Source organism: Semicossyphus pulcher, unplaced genomic scaffold, assembly GCF_022749685.1.
Source record: "Semicossyphus pulcher isolate SPU_LCO1_2020_fin unplaced genomic scaffold, fSemPul1.0.p SCAF_18, whole genome shotgun sequence".
Taxonomy (NCBI): Eukaryota; Metazoa; Chordata; class Actinopteri; order Labriformes; family Labridae; genus Semicossyphus; species Semicossyphus pulcher.
In genome coordinates, this window is record NW_027211691.1 from 4,170,020 (window position 1) to 4,187,175 (window position 17,156).

The 17,156-nt window shown below is 42.1% G+C and overlaps 6 non-coding genes across 6 annotated transcripts; 2 read left to right on the forward strand and 4 right to left on the reverse strand.

Annotated features, from left to right (window-relative positions):
- The first annotated feature begins 6,232 nt into the window (after positions 1–6,232).
- trnas-aga (transfer RNA serine (anticodon AGA)) lies at positions 6,233–6,314 on the forward strand. Its single transcript has one exon. It is a non-coding gene; the product is annotated as a tRNA-Ser (tRNA).
- Positions 6,315–7,383: 1,069 nt separating this feature from the next.
- trnas-cga (transfer RNA serine (anticodon CGA)) lies at positions 7,384–7,465 on the reverse strand. The gene has a single exon. It is a non-coding gene; the product is annotated as a tRNA-Ser (tRNA).
- A 1,418-nt stretch (positions 7,466–8,883) lies between these two features.
- Positions 8,884–8,965, reverse strand: trnas-aga (transfer RNA serine (anticodon AGA)). Its single transcript has one exon. It is a non-coding gene; the product is annotated as a tRNA-Ser (tRNA).
- Positions 8,966–9,219: 254 nt separating this feature from the next.
- trnas-aga (transfer RNA serine (anticodon AGA)) lies at positions 9,220–9,301 on the reverse strand. Its single transcript has one exon. It is a non-coding gene; the product is annotated as a tRNA-Ser (tRNA).
- A 2,871-nt stretch (positions 9,302–12,172) lies between these two features.
- On the forward strand, positions 12,173–12,244 carry trnag-ucc (transfer RNA glycine (anticodon UCC)). Its single transcript has one exon. It is a non-coding gene; the product is annotated as a tRNA-Gly (tRNA).
- A 535-nt stretch (positions 12,245–12,779) lies between these two features.
- Positions 12,780–12,851, reverse strand: trnag-ucc (transfer RNA glycine (anticodon UCC)). Its single transcript has one exon. It is a non-coding gene; the product is annotated as a tRNA-Gly (tRNA).
- Between the last annotated feature and the right edge of the window lie 4,305 nt (positions 12,852–17,156).

Consider the following 17,156-nt stretch of genomic DNA (forward strand, 5'->3'; position numbering starts at 1 on the left):
CTTTTTCCAGAGACAGGATGTTGAAAGAACCTCTAAACTCCGCCAGCTATGAGCCTCGTGTCAGGAATCGAGCCACAGGGCCCCAACAGTAGCCAGCCATGATAGCGATCCTGCTTCGTCTTATGTTGTGATATCCATCTCAGAAGGGGTTCCTATTGGGGAAGAGTTTACTGTATTCCTAGATCCACCTTCATCACAGAGCAGTGACCAGGTCATAATGTGAGACAGATGGAATCCTGGAGGCTCGATGAGAGGCAAGAACCTGCGAGCCAAGACCACAATATAATCGCTCCAGCATCGCTTACTGTCAGCCGGCTGCACATGGGGTCTGTGTGGTGAATGTGGGGAAAGGTATACCTGCCATCAACGTGCAAACTCAAACCTATGCTAAATGTACCTGACATTGTGTTTATGAAAGGTTTTTAGGTAGTCCTGATAAAATGACACATAAGATTAAATGTGATTTCTTTGGTTAGGATGATTTTCAAAGCACAAGTTAAAAATTGTTGTGAATCAAAGACCTCCAGGGTGATGCATTCTCCTGTTCGGTGCTGCAACCCACAAAGAATTCATTTTCTGATGTTTATTGGCTTTAAAAGGATCCAGATTATTGGCTTGCCAGGATGACAGTCACCCTGTTGTCCCGGCTCTCAGTAAAGAGTCTGTACACCGCGGTTATTGCCAATGACAACATACAATCTTCTACATGGTGGCATGTCGAATGGAAAGTCAGGAAAAACCACAAACTGATTCTTCAAAGAGGTTTTGTGTCAGCGCTGTTCATTTGTCTCCGAGTGTGACGCGGAAAAATCCTCCAGTGACAGAAGTTTCTCCGGTTTGTTTTCTTTTATTCAGATGTTTGTTTCGATGTTTCTGAGAGCGACATGGCGCTGAAATGGTGTTTGAAAGGCTGCTTTCTCCTGGGTGTAAAGTTCTGAACACAGAGGCCATTCCAGGGCAGCACCAGGGTTGCTTCGTGTGAAATCAAGCAGCATTTCTGTGGTAACACCATGAAATCTAGGTTGTTTCACTTCCCCTCTTGTATTCCTTCGCATCATTCAGAGTGCAGACTTGGCAAGAACATCGGCTTATGCTCCCGGGCTGTAATCTGGAATTGGATTTCATTTTCTGCAGATGTATAACACAGAGCAAGTCTTTCTGTGTGTGATTGAGGCTGGAACACACATGCTTTATTAGGAGCAACTTTGGTTCCGCTTAGTTGAAATTAACCAGTCCAACAGTTCTCATGGGATGGAGCCGCATGCAGCGCCTCGACCTCCCCACCGGGCATCGATCGCTGCCGGCACAGGCCCCAGAGAGCTCCAAGAAGTGAAACTCACCTCAGAGAATGTGTGTCAAGTCCTTCTTAGCCTTTCCTGCTGTGCTGCAGGTCCAAGTCCCTGCCCAGTGGAGTGTCGCACAAACACGCAAACAGCAGGAGGCGATGTTGGCCAAGTCAAACAACGTGGATGCAAAGATGCAAAAACACCAGGATGCTACACATGCTTCATGCCAGATGCAGACGATGGGTCATGTTGCTGCTTAAGGCGTCATTTAAAGACAATCGTGTGGAAATGACTCGTGTTTATATGCATCCTTCACTTTGTTTAGTTGCTGCAGCACATTCTCACATCCAATCGCCAAATCTGGCAGCTTGGTCAGTGTCATTTCTGGATGCTGTCCATTAGCCTAACTTTAATTTATTTACTATTTAACGACAGTTTTTGGCCTTTGTCTTTATTGATGGACTGAATTGAAAATAAGGGAAGAGAGAGCGGGGAAGACTTGCAGCAAAGGGCAGAGAATCGGAGTCGAACGGGGGGCCGCTGCCTTGAGTACATTGTCTTTGTACATGGGCTGGGTATTTAATAGTTTGAAACTAACTCGTTCACTGACTCACCCCTCCAACCCGCTACCAGCCACTGCAAACTGTGAGTTTGAGGCGAGACCACCGTATAAGCCTCGCCCTGTGAGGAAAACAACCACTTTGCCGTTTGTTTCAACTCAGTACTCGCTCCTACAGTCCGCCGCCCGCAGCTAGCTCCCTTCGCTTAGCTGAAGAACTGACTCAAGTTACACGAATCACTCACTGAAACACTCACTTAGTACTCGCTCTCCCAACACAGCAGGGCGCAAAAAGCACTTTTTTCGCACACAATCATGGGAAACGAGCATCACAAACCGCAGGAAATGACTCGCTTTAATATCAGAAATTGATCATTTAGTTCCAAAAACAGGTCCAGAAGAGCTGCACGATTAAATTTAATCTCCATTAATGTTAGCAGAGTGCTAAACCGGAAGTTAGCACGATCGGGTGACGGAAGTCTCTCCTGCGCATGCTCTATGGGCGCCTGGGCCGGTCGGGGATTCAAGCTGACTCAAGTGAATCGAAAACCCAACTCTATTAAGAGACGGACTCATACAAACTCGAGTTAGTAAAAAGAGTCTAACCTCCCATCTCTAACGTTTAACCACTGAGCACCACATCTAATTCTCTTGATGTACTGTGGAAGTCAGGCGACATAGTATGAAGAGCAAAAGGTCTGCTTTGATGGCAGTCAGGGATGATTTTTGAGTCAACCAGGAGACAGGGGTTCAATTCTGAGTGGAACAAAAACTTTAGTGACATAACATAAAGCTAGTTTGTTAGTAGTTACTAATTCAAACCCAAAACATCTCTCTTCCTGAAACCTAACCAGCTAGTTTTAGAGCCTAAACCAAACTGAGATGTTCTTTAAACGTTGCACGCATGTCGATATTGTTGAATTTTCAGCCTCATTAAACATGAAATGATTGTCAGCTAACTTTATTTTGAAAGTCTAATCAAACATTTATTTTTATTAGCGCTCACTTGACAGCTTGACCTGCAGAAACAAAGCTGATGCCTGACGTCTTCTCACATTTTGGGCTTCGGTCCACTGACCAAGCTGTCATATGTGACGGGTTGTGAGTGAGAACCTGTTGTACTTGCATAAGCTTTCATGCCCACACACTCTTCTCTAATGAAGTGCATACAAACACTTCATAGTCAAAGAGCCAACCAACTTTAGTGCAAGAAAATAAACAGAGTGAAGTAAGCAAATAAACACTGATAATGTCAACACAGGCGTCTATTAAATTAAGCAATACGCAGGGACACGACCCATTTACACCGAATCCTCATCTGCAGCAGGATCAGTGCAGCGGCTCGTTTCATGGAAGGAAAATGGTGTCTTCGTGGCAGAGCGTCGTGTAAACGGCTGCTGAAATGTCAGAGGCTGAATGTGCTGCTCTCATCCGCCCCGGAGCTTCTTGCCGCTGCGCCCCAACGGGCCCGCTGCAGCGAGGCACAGATGCAGCTTTGTGGGCTTGGCAGAGGAGAGCGGGCCCTGCTCCGAATCCATATTTGTATGTGATGATGGAGCAACTCAGGCTGCAGCCAGAGCAGCCTCTTATGGCCTTCAGACTTTTAGGTTGTGTATCTTCTTAATAATTTGGATTTTAATGCAGTTTGGTAATCTTTAACTTTAAACAAGGAAGAGAGACCACATCAACTGCACGCGCGTTTGTTTAAAAATCATCAATAATCTTGGTTGGCACGTGCGTCATCACTCAAACACGTGCGCTACAGGTCATCCACATTGTGCACTGACATAAACACACACACACACACACACACACACACGCACACACAGATAAGACAGCACACTGCACTTACTCGGCATCGTCACATGGTCCCTCTGAGGTTTGAAGCAGAGTTTTCACCTGCTGGCTCTACAACCATCACAAAGAGCTCATTGTGACCGCTCGGATTCCACTGTTAGTCCGGGGTGAGATTATGAGGCTTTGCAACACACACACACACACACACACACACACACACACACACACACACATATGCATTATGTGTGTGGTTTTCCTCTTGCAAGCTTCACACCAACATTCACACAGATGAGCATACAGCGATAAATACGGAGGGACTCACACATGTATCATCGTCAGCTCAGTCAGACTGCCACATGAGCAGGTTGTGCCAATCTGTCTTTACATTAGCCAAAATACACACAAACATTCACACTCAGAAACACACACACAGCACCAGAGAGAGGATGTGATATCTGGTGTCTTTGTTGAGGGCGTTCTGATTACACACTGTTTTGTAAGGTGCTTTAAATGTGTCAAAATGCTTCAGTGTGCAGGAAATTAATAACACACCGAAACTTTTTTTACCAGGAGCACCGTACTCTGATAGTGTCATACAGTCCGTGTGTATCACAGGCCTATAGCACCATCTGCTGGAGAAAGGAAGGTGACTTATGAGAGGCATTGGTGCTTCACACTGTGGTTTTGTAATTGTTTGGACAAAACGTTTCAGAATAAAGGACTAATTATGATATTTTTAACACATGGCCCTATTTTCATGTATTTTTTGTTTTTAATATTTTGGGGTCTTAAAGTTATCTTGGTACGGTAAGCAGGATCCCTGCACAGTGAGACCTTTACAGTCAGACCAATTTTTAAATCAGATGCAGCCTTTACATCACTCACTTTAAAGCCGCCAAACTCTGTTGACAAAACTAGTCATTTTTAGCTTTGTTACTTTGTGACTTTGGTGTCTTAAATAGTTTTTGTGTAACACAAAAGCACCAATCTTTGCAGCGATAGACCTGCTCCTCCTGTTGTGTTCTAGGAGGTAAAATGACTGTTTTTGTTAATGGAGTCTGGTGCTTTCGATGTAACGGCTGTTTCTGGTTGCAAAACAGCATCTTAGTCTTTAGCAAAGGGGAATATCTCTGCAGGAATCTTTTTCTCAATCTTCTGGAGAGTCACTGTCTGTGGCAAGAAGGAGCTATATGAGGTTATTTTAAAGTATTTCAGCATGAGCATCAAATTAACCACAGCTGTTTGTTATAACTGAACTTTCTTGGATCCCTTAGGTGTCTTTTGGTTGTAATCCAGCCTTTGTTGCAGTGTTATTTCATTTAGCAGACGCTGTTGTCCAAAGCGACGTACATCTGAGAGTTAATACAACATGAGCAACAATCAAGACAGGAGGGAACGAAATCAGTAAGAGTCAACTTACAGCTTCTAGTGCCAACAGGCAGCGCACAGGGCGTATTTGTTTTTGTTAATCATCATCAGCAACATCAGCAAGGTCAATACAGTTCATCATCATCATCATGAATATCCTAATCAACATCAACAACATCCTTGATGTCATCATCATCAATAGCATCAACATCATTAAGGTCAGAGGTGTTCATAAAGAGCTGGGTCTTTAGCTTCTTCTTAAAGGTGAAAGGGACTCTGAGGACCGAATGGAGTTTGGTAGCTCGTTCCACCACCGGGGGACGACTGAGGAGAAGAGTCTAGTTAGAGACTTAGGGCCCTGTTGTGATGGGAGTACCAGGCGCCTTTCATTGGCAGAGCGTAGTGGGCGGGGGGGAGTGTAGACCTGGATGAGGGCGTTTGGGTTGATTGAAGACCAGTCGCACTGCTGTGTCCTGGATCATGTGCAGAGGTTTGAATGTGAATGCAGGACAAACTTTTCTCGCTTTTAAGCTCCTGTGAGGAGTTTTTCTCTGGTTATGAAACAGACTGAAATTAATTCCGATTACTCTATATGACCTACAAGAGCAAACCAGACCACCAGCGACAAGATTATTTCTAAGTTATTTTTAATGCCTGAAGCATCTTTTGGGCGAAGGTGTCAGACAAAATGATAAACTGCACGCTGCCTTTGTTTACATTTTCCAGGGCAAACATATAAGTGAGTGATGCAAGTAACGGCAGGATGAGTTTTTCGTGTTAGAAACCACCTCTTAAGCATGTACAGGACAAAATCAGCAAAGAGATAAGAGGTACGGCTTTGTCCACAGGGGGCGCCAAAATCAACACAAACCAAAAGCTCCTCACAGCAACTTTAAACATTTTATTCACAAAAATGTTTTATTTAACACTGAAGGGTTTAAGCAGAGAAGTTTGTCACACACACAAAAAAAATACAGTAGCCAGGTGTATAACATGTTAACTGTTTGCAGGTGAGCCAGTACGCGTGTTTTAATAACCATACTCAGAAGACTGTGGGATTTCTGGGAAGCCTCCTGTGTTTCTCTTACATCATATAGGACCGAACTCTGACCTGTTGCAGGTGTGTGGTGTTCACACAGCTCTGTTTACATGTGGCACTTGTGTCAGGCTGTCACACGCTCCTGGTGACAGGTTGTCTGACAGTTACACACTCTCACATGTGGTTGTCGTGGCCGAGTGGTTAAGGCGATGGACTAGAAATCCATTGGGGTCTCCCCGCGCAGGTTCGAATCCTGCCGACAACGCACTAGTGTTTTCACTGCTGACACTGTGTGTGAATCATTAAGTGTAACTGAGTGTGTGAGAAGGAAGTCGAGGACACTGCGGGGAATGTGTTTGAGGTTTCCCTGGTTAGTGACACAGTAGGGGAGGCTGACAATCTGTGAGTTCCACTTTGCTCCTGGGACAGAGACTGAATCTGATCTCTCATTTTCAATGAAACCTTTTGAACCAATTTCTACTTGTATTATATTCCCAAAGATTAAAAAAGCAACACATTGTCATTTAGATGGCTATCATGCTTATTATTATTGTTTTTTTTTTTGTAACCATCCATCCATTTTTAGCTTAGCTTATCCTGTTTAGGGTCACGGGGGGCTGGAGCCTCTTCCAGCTGTCATTGGGCGAGAAGCGGGGTACACCTTGGACTGATCGACAGTCAGTCACAGGGCTGAAAAGTCATGTTACTCATAATGACGTTTTGCTGTTGTATGGAGTTTCCCTGCATACAATCAGTACCTTCAGAAACGCTAGCGGTCAGTACTACTCAGACTGAAAAAGGAAACCAGAACATTTCAGACTCAGGAAAAAATCACAAGCGGCGCCCAGTTAGTGACGCGTTTTCCATCACCCAGCAGTGGTTGGTCTGCCAGAGAGGGTAGGTGGAGCTAAGCGGCTGCTTTTCCGCTCTCCGCCAGTGTTGCGAGTAAACAGTAATCTACTATGGCTGAACAAACAAAGGAAAGATGGATGATTACAGGTACAGCTTCGAAAATTCAAAGAAAAAGAAACATACTCGACCCTCAGATGAAGCAAACAGTCTAAAAAGGAAAGCGACCGTCAGTGAGGAAAATCAAGAGTTACAACCGGAGCCGACCGAGGACGTCACACATGCAACACTGTTTTGAGTGTGCTCCCACAATTATCGATTATTGCCACAGGTTCCAGAGAGAACGAATGTGCAATCTTCGAAACAACCACTTTAAGGAGACAAAGGCACTAAACTCGCTGATCTATCTTTTACAAAGAGGAGTTGAGATTTATCAATCATGAGATTCACTGCTCCTGCAAAGCACATGGCTTAAATCAGCCTGACGTTGCTGGCAGGATTCGAACCTGCGCGGGGAGACCCCAATGGATTTCGAGTCCATCGCCTTAACCACTCGGCCACAACAACTCTATGTATCTAAATGTTACACATTAAGTCGTAAAGCTATCAGTCACTTCCAGGATCACTGTACAGTAAGTACAACACAGTATCTTCATGAATGAAGAACATGGCTCAATGTTGAACATATTATGTAAATACAATCCAACCTCAAAATATTCAATAAGAAAACTCCTGAGTGAAAGTTGCAGCTCTTAACCTGCAGCTGAAAAACAAAGCACCAGGACGTGAGGCCTCCCTGCTGAGGGATGCAAACTTATTGGACACTCCCAATGGCAACTGTCCCAGTCACTGCAACTCATGCAGTTAAACTTTATACTGGTATTTAGGCACTGGTGACAGCTACTGGAAATATAAGTACCAAAATACAGTCTTGGTATGGCAGTTGACAACTGACTGTACAGTAATCAATACACTCTCCTGACAGGCATGGAGATGACAGAGATTGAACTCAGGGCCTCAAACATGTGAAGCACCCGCCCTACCACTGAGCCACATCCCTGCAGACAAATGCACAATGGACACATGCAATGAATGATGATAACTATACGAATAATTGCACATAGTATCAACAGTAATAGGTCGTATCTTCATTGAGTGCAACTGACCAGCATTTTTAGTGCGTATTCTGTGATGTTTCAGGAAGACATACCTCCCAATCCCATAAGTGCCCTGTTTGGATTTAACGCTGAAACTCGGATCCCTGAGGGCAAAGCTTATGTCATCGTAGCATTTACCTCTGTGATAGCCTCATTCTTATCTCCTGGAGGGAACAAGCACCTCCTAGCTTTACGAGACGGATTAGAGGCTCTTTGCAAAACTTTAGAGTACTATGAGAGCTTACAAATCACACTTAATAAGGAAGACTGGAGTTGCAGTGTCAGCGTGAAGCAGCGGAGCCCCCCTCCCCTTTTATTCTTTATATGTATATAGATATATGTTTTGTTTTAAGTTAACCTCAGTTGTACTGTGTTTGTTCAAGTTTTCATTATCAATGTGCGCTGCAAACAAATGTACTTTGAGCATAATTGAAAATCAATAAACCATTCAGCATATTGATCAGAGAGAAGGTGGTACTGTGGTAAGTCTAGTCTAAGGTCTATCCATCCTAAATGATCCAATCACAAGGCCAGTGAATTGTGTTTTAGAGGGCAGAATGGTTACATAGTCTATGTGAGCTTAATCACTATGTGTTGCTTTGTAATCTTTGGGAATATAATACAAGCAGGAGTAAATGCAGAAAATGGATCAAAACGATTCATTGAATTCTCCACAGAACTACTTGTAAACAGATACCACCTTTCTCCCAGGAACTCACAGATTGTCATCATCTCCTACTTAGTCACTAACCAGGGAAAGTTCAAACACATTCCCCACAGTGTCCACAACTTACTTCACACACACTGTCAGCAGTGAAAATACTAGTGCGTTGTCGGCAGGATTCGAACCTGCGCGGGGAGACCCCAATGGATTTCTAGTCCATCGCCTTAACCACTCGGCCACGACAACTACAAATGTGAGTTGGTAACTGTCAGACAAGTGTGTCACAGCCTGAGACAAACAAAGGTTTCATTGAAAATGAGAGATCAGATTCAGTCTCTGTCCCAGGAGCAAAGTGGAACTCACAGACTGTCAGCCTGCCCTACTGTGTCACTGACCAGGGAAACCTCAAACACATTCCCCGCAGTGTCCACGACTTCCTTCTCACACACTCAGTTACACTTAATGATTCACACACAGTGTCAGCAGTGAAAACACTAGTGCGTTGTCGGCAGGATTTGAACCTGCGCGGGGAAACCCCAATGGATTTCTAGTCCATCGCCTTAACCACTCGGCCACGACAACCACATGTGAGAGTGTGTAACTGTCAGACAACCTGTCACCAGGAGCGTGTGATAGCCTGAGATAAACTGCCACATGTAAACAGAGCTGTGTGAACACCACACACCTGCAACAGGTCAAAGTTCAGTCCTATATGATGTAAGAGAAACACAGGAGGCTTCCCAGAAATCCCACAGTTTTATTAGTATGGTTTATTTTTTCTGTTAATTAAATACAAGGCTTAATAAGAGGGTGAACCTGTGAATGATTTGTCCAGAAATGTCTCACTTTGAGAGGCAAACATGGGTAGACTTTTATATTTTGTGCTGAAGTAAGTAATCATTACATGTATGTAATAATGTCTTATATTGTTATGTGGCTATGCCAAACATTAGTATGTTGAATAACTTAGGTGGTATATGAATACACATGCTAATTATAGCTCAAACATGGCTACATTTGACTGAATTATAAAATCTGTTAGTTGTCCCCAAGAGACGTTTGCTGAGCTGAACAGGGACTCCATCACTACTGCCAAGAATCTTCTCACTATTGTTCATTAAAAATACTTCAGAATACAACACAGAATAAATATTAGCTCACTCCCAAACAGGATTTGACTTTTCAAACCTAAAATAATCTGTTCAGGAGGGTTTATTCATTCGTGTTACATATCTATATATAGATGGACGATGGTCTCCATCTGCTCTCATTGTACGAAATTGAAGCCAAAATAGCCCCCGTGACCAGCGCTGCCATCTTGTAATGGTGACGTCATTTGGAGCCAGAGATGCGCAGTAGAGATTGGCTGGTGGAGCTACCGTAGCCACTTCCGCTAACCAAAACACACACTTAACTTACTGAAAATAACAGCAAAGATCCCGCACGCCGGCATGTTTAACAGCAGAAACATCATGATGCAGATTAGTAAGAAGTAAAAATTCAAGCGTTGTCAGGTCTGTCCTCATGAGGAGAAGAAAACTTTTAAAATGCTCGTTTGTTGAACGGAGGTCCGATCGATCTGATGCATTCGAGGAAGTCAGGAAGTCAGGAAATCTGAAGGCTGAACGGCTTTCGTGACACAGCGTCAAGTGAATTCATCTCGTTTTAAATTTTAGATCTAGAGCAGATTGTTAGCTGGCCTTGCTGCAGATGTCTGTTTACAGAGATTAATAAGAAGCTAAAGCATCATCAGATCACACTGATGGGAGCCAGGTTGGCATTACAGCAGTTTACGTTCTGCCTGCTTTTGCTCTCCTCACAGACTGTTTTTCTTGCATACACCGCAGCCTGCTGATACGTGATTGGTCAATATTACTCGGACAACAAGTGGAGTACAAACGGAAACTGGAACACTCACTATCCCGGAAATCCATAGTTCATACTCAAATCATATAGTTCATCCATACTTCATAGTAAGTATGGTCTGTGTTTTCACACCGTGATTATCCTTCATACTTGTGTTTAAGCTGCTGTTTGTCTTTAATAAAACTCATGTAATCACTGTGTGTGTTTGTATGATGCTCTGCACGTAAAGAAAACTGATGACATCCTACACATTTGAACCACAGCCTTTTTGTTCTGTTCTGTCAAACCAACAATAATGAGGAGCACAGACTACAAGTATAAAAGGTAAATTAAACAACTCAGTGTCACACGTGACGTTACATAATAGAGGTCAGGTTAAGTAGAGGATGGTTTCTATCAGGGCTTCAGTGTTTAATTAATAATACTCTCTTCTTGACAGATTCATTAAACCTTAAATAAACAAAGAGCTTAAGAAATATAAATGACCGTGTATTATTACATCATTCAGTTTGATGTGCTCATCAAAGTGTGATTCACTTCTCTAAACCAAATACAGAGTTAAAGAAGTGAACATTTGAACCTTTCTGCTAAATCATTATATAGTTTCGACTTCTGATCCTACAACTACAGAAAATAAGACATCAGACGTCACAAAGAAAGGTCCAGGAGTTATGAAATATGATGTATTTAGGAGGAAATGCAACTGTGATCTCACAGAAATACTCACAGGATTCAAATGTTATCAGGTGCTTGACTTTTATCTCACGTTTTAGAAAGACTGAGTGACACAAAGAGCGAGAGAAAGGCCAAGTACCTGACCATGTGTATTGGGAAGGTGTCAGATTAGCGATCCTACTGATAGGATGCTCAGCTCAGCATTTCTGCTGTGTTTTAATGCTGAGTCTAAGTCTGTCCTTGTGCATGCAGCGAGCATTTCACTGCCTCTTAGATCACACACCTTCGTGAGGCAGGATTCTACTTCATGTCATCGACAAAAGCTACTTTTTTTTAATAGAAAATATGTCTATAAATAGGCATGCATATTTTAATTGGCCTTATTAGGCATTAGAGGTAGTAGTAGATAACGCCTGAAGTTTTTCTCGATTGCTTTGTCACAAAGTTCTTAACAGTAAATGCATGTCCCAATGCGGCAAAACTACATAGTTAACCGTCAAAAAGCTGACACACACAATCCCTTTAATTTGTGTGTCAAAAGTCTCACTATACTGCTAGTGTGACTGTGAAAACAAACTTTTCTGATCACAAAAACATACAATAAACAATTGTTCGAATGATAGAAAATGTGCTTAAACATCTGCAAAAAGTAGCAACGAATTAAAAAGGCTCTAAATATTGTTTTGACACATCCAAAAATGGAGGCACAGCAGCTGCCAAAGAAAAACCGTAATGAACTCTCCCAGTCTTCTTCCAGACACGCTTTTCAGGACGGATGTTGTCTCTACCTCTTTTCTCCTGCTGATGTACCTCCCCTCCTCCTCCTCTGCTCCTCCTTCCCTCTCCTCTTTCTCCCGCAGAATTCCTGACAGTAGACATGACTTTATATATGGATACAGAAGCACCTATCGGGCGATGGTGGTATAGTGGTGAGCATAGCTGCCTTCCAAGCAGTTGACCCGGGTTCGATTCCCGGCCATCGCAAACCTTTTCCCCCCTCAGCAGTACACAGATTAAATGTAGTTTGCGTGGTGTCTTCGGAGCTACGCCGAAAAAGCCTGAAATCATCCAGTACAAATCCTCCCATTACCGGAGACATTTTATTTATCAACCTGTGAAATGTGATGAGTTTAGGTTGTGTGCCATCTCTCTCTGAACAGCAGCAGGGAAGACAGACGCAAAATGTGACTTTTCTCCAGCTTGTTCAAGTTTAATAGAGGTATTGAGCGTGTAGAGTACATTTTTAACTCAAAAGTGTTGCGCTGTTCTGAAAGGGTCAAACTCATTACTCCTGCAGTGTTTCAGATTTGAGAGCTTTGCCTAAAAAGTGTACGTGCACAAGGACATCAGTGTATGTATATCAAAGAGGAGGAGGGGCGGCAGTCCGCGATGATGTGACGAGTATTACTGAAGCCACGTACACATCAGTGTCTGCAGATTGTTCCGCCATGACTAAGCCGGTGGCTCTGAACACTGCCACGTGTATGTACTTATATGTACATTTATAAAGTTAAAGCTTTGCGATGGCCGGGAATCGAACCCGGGTCAACTGCTTGGAAGGCAGCTATGCTCACCACTATACCACCATCGCATCTCTGTTGCCGCGCAAGCCGTATCCAAACAGGATTTTACTATACAATAAACTGAATCTGTTATATAAGGGAAATACGAGTTAAAACATCCCCATATGTCAGATATGTTATTGTTTTCTTGTCAGTTCTCAAAATACACGGTGCTCTTTCATCTATTATATTGTTTTACACTTTTAACAGAAATCCACTCTTTCCTGCAGAGGACGCTCTTACTCCTCTTCTAACAGAGAGAGTGTTTCTGTGAGCTGTGAAGACTTCCTGCAGTGTGTTCAGATCTGAAACCAGACTCAACGAAACCCACCAACAGTCACACACGTGATGCCTTCACTTAGGGACAGTTTAGGCTTGAGCAGGTTAACACTTCAGGTTTCACTCTTGTTATGACTGAGCCACAGTGAAGAAGACACAAAGAAGTGTCTGTAGCTGCAGTATGCAGTGTGTGTGTCTGATATGCTGGGTTCTATGGACTCTGTATCTGAATATTTCTATAGATAATAGCAAATGATAAAAATCTAAGTCATCATATTGCAGATACTGTAACAAGGAAAGTTTTTCTAAGGGTATTAAAATAAGTTGATTTATCTATCTATCAAATTAAAACAAATTAAATATATGTTGTTGTTTATTTCGTGTTCAGTCACCTTAAAGGACATATTAACCACACAGAGCAGGTTATCATACTGAGGCTCTGGAACCTTCTTTGCACCCTTCAGTGTCCCATAGGACAGACTTGCCCTCTTAGTAAACACAGCTGTGAAGACTCTGCCGCTGGTTCTCATGTTACATGAGTGAAAGTACCTGCTTTATTATTTTAAAAGCAATTTTCCTTCTCCACTCCTGTGTTCTAAATGTTGTCAAATTATACATCAATAATACGCAAGTCATCACCTGTATTTATATATTCCTTTTGACTTTTAAATTATTTTTCCACAATTACTATACTGATGATTTGGCTCATTTTTAAAGACTGAGTGTGCATCAGCAAACATTATACAAATTCATAATCTCTCATTGCTATTTATCCCTTGCATTTTAATCCATTAAGATAAAGTTGTCTTAAAGCTATAGAGTGACACAAAACATTTATTTTCTACTAAATCATTTCCCCCCAGTTTTAATGAACAGGTTATTTCAGTACTTTTGCTTCTCTCTTTAGAATGGACAGGCCTGGTGTTGGTGCTTCTGCAGGCTTCTCTGCGACAATATGTCTTTTAGCCAAAAGAGGGCAGCATGCTCATTTTATATATCTGCTTCTAGGCAAGTTGAGTATCATTGCCATTATTCCAATGTTGAGACAAATTAGTGAATTAAGAATAAAACTCCTGAAGCTTAGTTTAATAACCATTTATAATACAGCCTGATTACAGCTCAATACATTAAGATTATACTATTATTAGTTACTTTTTATATTTATACAACAGTTAGTTCCGACCAAGTAATCTGATTGGACAAGAACCATTCCATGAGTGGCGATATAGAGAACAACATCACTGGAACTTTTCACTGTGTATCACTTAGCCTCAGCCAGGTGTTCTGAATACTGTTCATTAACGTCACAGCAGACCGTGTGTGTCTACATTGATCAAGCTGGTACCTCTGAATCACACAGCAGACTCTTATTTCACTGGTTGGTGATAAATCAAAACAGATAAAATGTACGTGATAAAAAGAGCTGATCTGTGGAAACCTGTGGATACGGAGAGCAGGAGAATGTTTGGGTTGCTTGGCAACAAAAGTTACTAGTTCAGTTGGTGGAACAAAAAATAATCTGTTGTTGATTGTTACTGTTGACTACTATTTGCCGCTTGTATAACTGTTATATAAAAGCAATATCTGCGGCCTCGTACCTACAACCGAATGACAGCCATGATGATATTCAGTACAACATCACTCCCTCTCATGTGATATTGCTTAAATTTATGTTACAGAAGAAATGTATACGAATCACAAATCAATCTAATTACTATGAACCAGCCAATGATTTATTTAATTTACAGGCTCTAAAATGTTATGATTCAGTTGAATTAAAAACTGCACAGATAATTTACAAAGCACAAAATAACCTGCACCTCTGTAAAAAAAAAAGAAAAAAAACTTTTTAACAAGCTAACATGCTAACAAACTCCAAAATTGATTTTTCAGGCTCCAATTAATGAAAATGAGGTAGAATCATGCTGCCACACAACAGTTTTTTAAAGGGGTATATTTAAAACAACAACAACAACAACAACAACAACAACAACAACAGGGGCATTTTCAAGTATAAAGGCATCCCAAGAGGGCACACTGTTTTACATGTAGGAGTGTGTGGAAGCCAACTAATTTTCCAACATATATCATTTATCAACTGGAAGGGCAGGGCACTTCATCACATTCAGGGCATTTTTGTATCTACTACAGGGGCATACATGAGGCCACTTTCACTTCGTTTTTCAAACATGGGGGCACCAGAAAGGGCGATTGCCCCCCTCTTGACTACGCCAGTGTTGAGACACATAAGTAATAATGATAAAAACAACACATTTTACTTATAGCACCATTACTGGCACTCAAGGTCGCCTTACATCATATAAGATCAAAAAATACAATTAAGAATTGAGCACTAGTTATAAAGCATTAGTGCACTCAATAATTAAATATGCAATAAACAAGAAAGCATAGCTCAGCAATGAGCTAAGATCGATATTTGGATGTAGTGAGGTGCATTTGAGGCTGTTAAAGTGACTAAGCGTATTTGCAAACACATTCATGTTGACTTCTCTGTAAAATATATCTGCAGAACTAAATCGTGCCTCAATGCAACCTGAGAGCTAAATCAAAGGTCGAGCGTCAGCATCAAGGCCTTCAAAGCCATGATTCATATTCTGATGCAGTCTATGTGCTGGACTGCAGCCAGGAGCTACACAAAATCCTGTCATCCGCCTTTTCAAGGTCCAATGACCGGAATCCTAATTTCCTTTAAAACCCCGTTATATGGATTAATTTATGCCACGATTTGATGTAGGCCATGATACTATTGCAATTCTTTTTACTCATGTAGGTCATGTTGGGTAGAGTGGATTTTGTAACTTAATGATATTAAAATGCTGCACGGACAGGAAGCAGTGCTTGTTTCTTTCTGCGGATACCAATAGAAGTGTATGGTTTTATGCTCTGCTCAGGGTGTGTGTTGACTGATGGGATACTGAGGCAGAGTGTACATAGCATTAGTTTGGGCTGTAGGGCTGAATTTTGGATATTTATTTTGGTATGATATTATGTCCAAGTACTGAAAACTGTAACCAAAAATCCTGTTCAGTCTCATCCTGTTTTTTTTACTTCTTTGAACACGTCTGCAGATTTAAGTCACACCCCTTCGGTGTGTCCGAAACCGCGTACTATCATACTAATCATACTAATTGTGACGTAAAATTGAGTATGTCATGCATTCCCATCTCATAGCATGCAATTTTGTGTATGCGAGAAATGCCCGGATGTATACTAGATCGGCCCGGATATTTGAGTATGAGACGGGAGCGCACTGGTTGTACTCAACGGCCCCAAAATGCATTGCGGCTATTCAGCTTCTACTATGGCGGAGATGGACCAGAGATCAGACCGGACAAACGATTAAGTCACGTGATACGGAGAAGACGGCTCTGAGTATGATGCCAGCGGCATCCTAATAGTCAGGTTAGTATGCAGTACATACTGTTGAAGTATGTAGTAGGCAGTACGTTAGTATGCGGTTCGGATACGGTACCTGTCTCAGGTGATGTTCTACTTCCTGCCTTTATGTGTTCCCCTGCTTGTTTGATCATGTGCCCCGCCCTTACTGCTTTCACCTGCCCCTTGATTGTCTCACCTGTGTCTGATTAGTCCTTGTCTTCCCATGTCTCTGTGCCAGAGAAACGTTAGTCAATCCTTTCAAGTCACTTGTGGACTTGGTGCGGATTTCTCCTCGTGGCTGCTTGTGTTTTCTCCCTTTTGTTGGATTGACGTGAACTTTATACAGTAAGCTTTTGTTTTTGCCTTGTTTTGTTATGAATAAGTGTCCTTAGTCAGAGTCTGGGTCCTTTCTCTTTTGGTTAAAACTCTGAACATGCCAGCTGCAGTGATGTACAGGTTGGCTCCACGTTGCAGTGACTTCATCGTTGGTTGTGGTTACAAGTGCCACAACGTCATTGACCATAGGAAGAGGAGGGAATAGCTTCTACGTTTCAAAAGTGAAGACAATGTACCTTATTTGATTGTTTTGAAAGTTTACCAAAAAATGACTCCAGCTCTCATGTGATTAATTACTTTACCAAACAAGTTAATGGTGT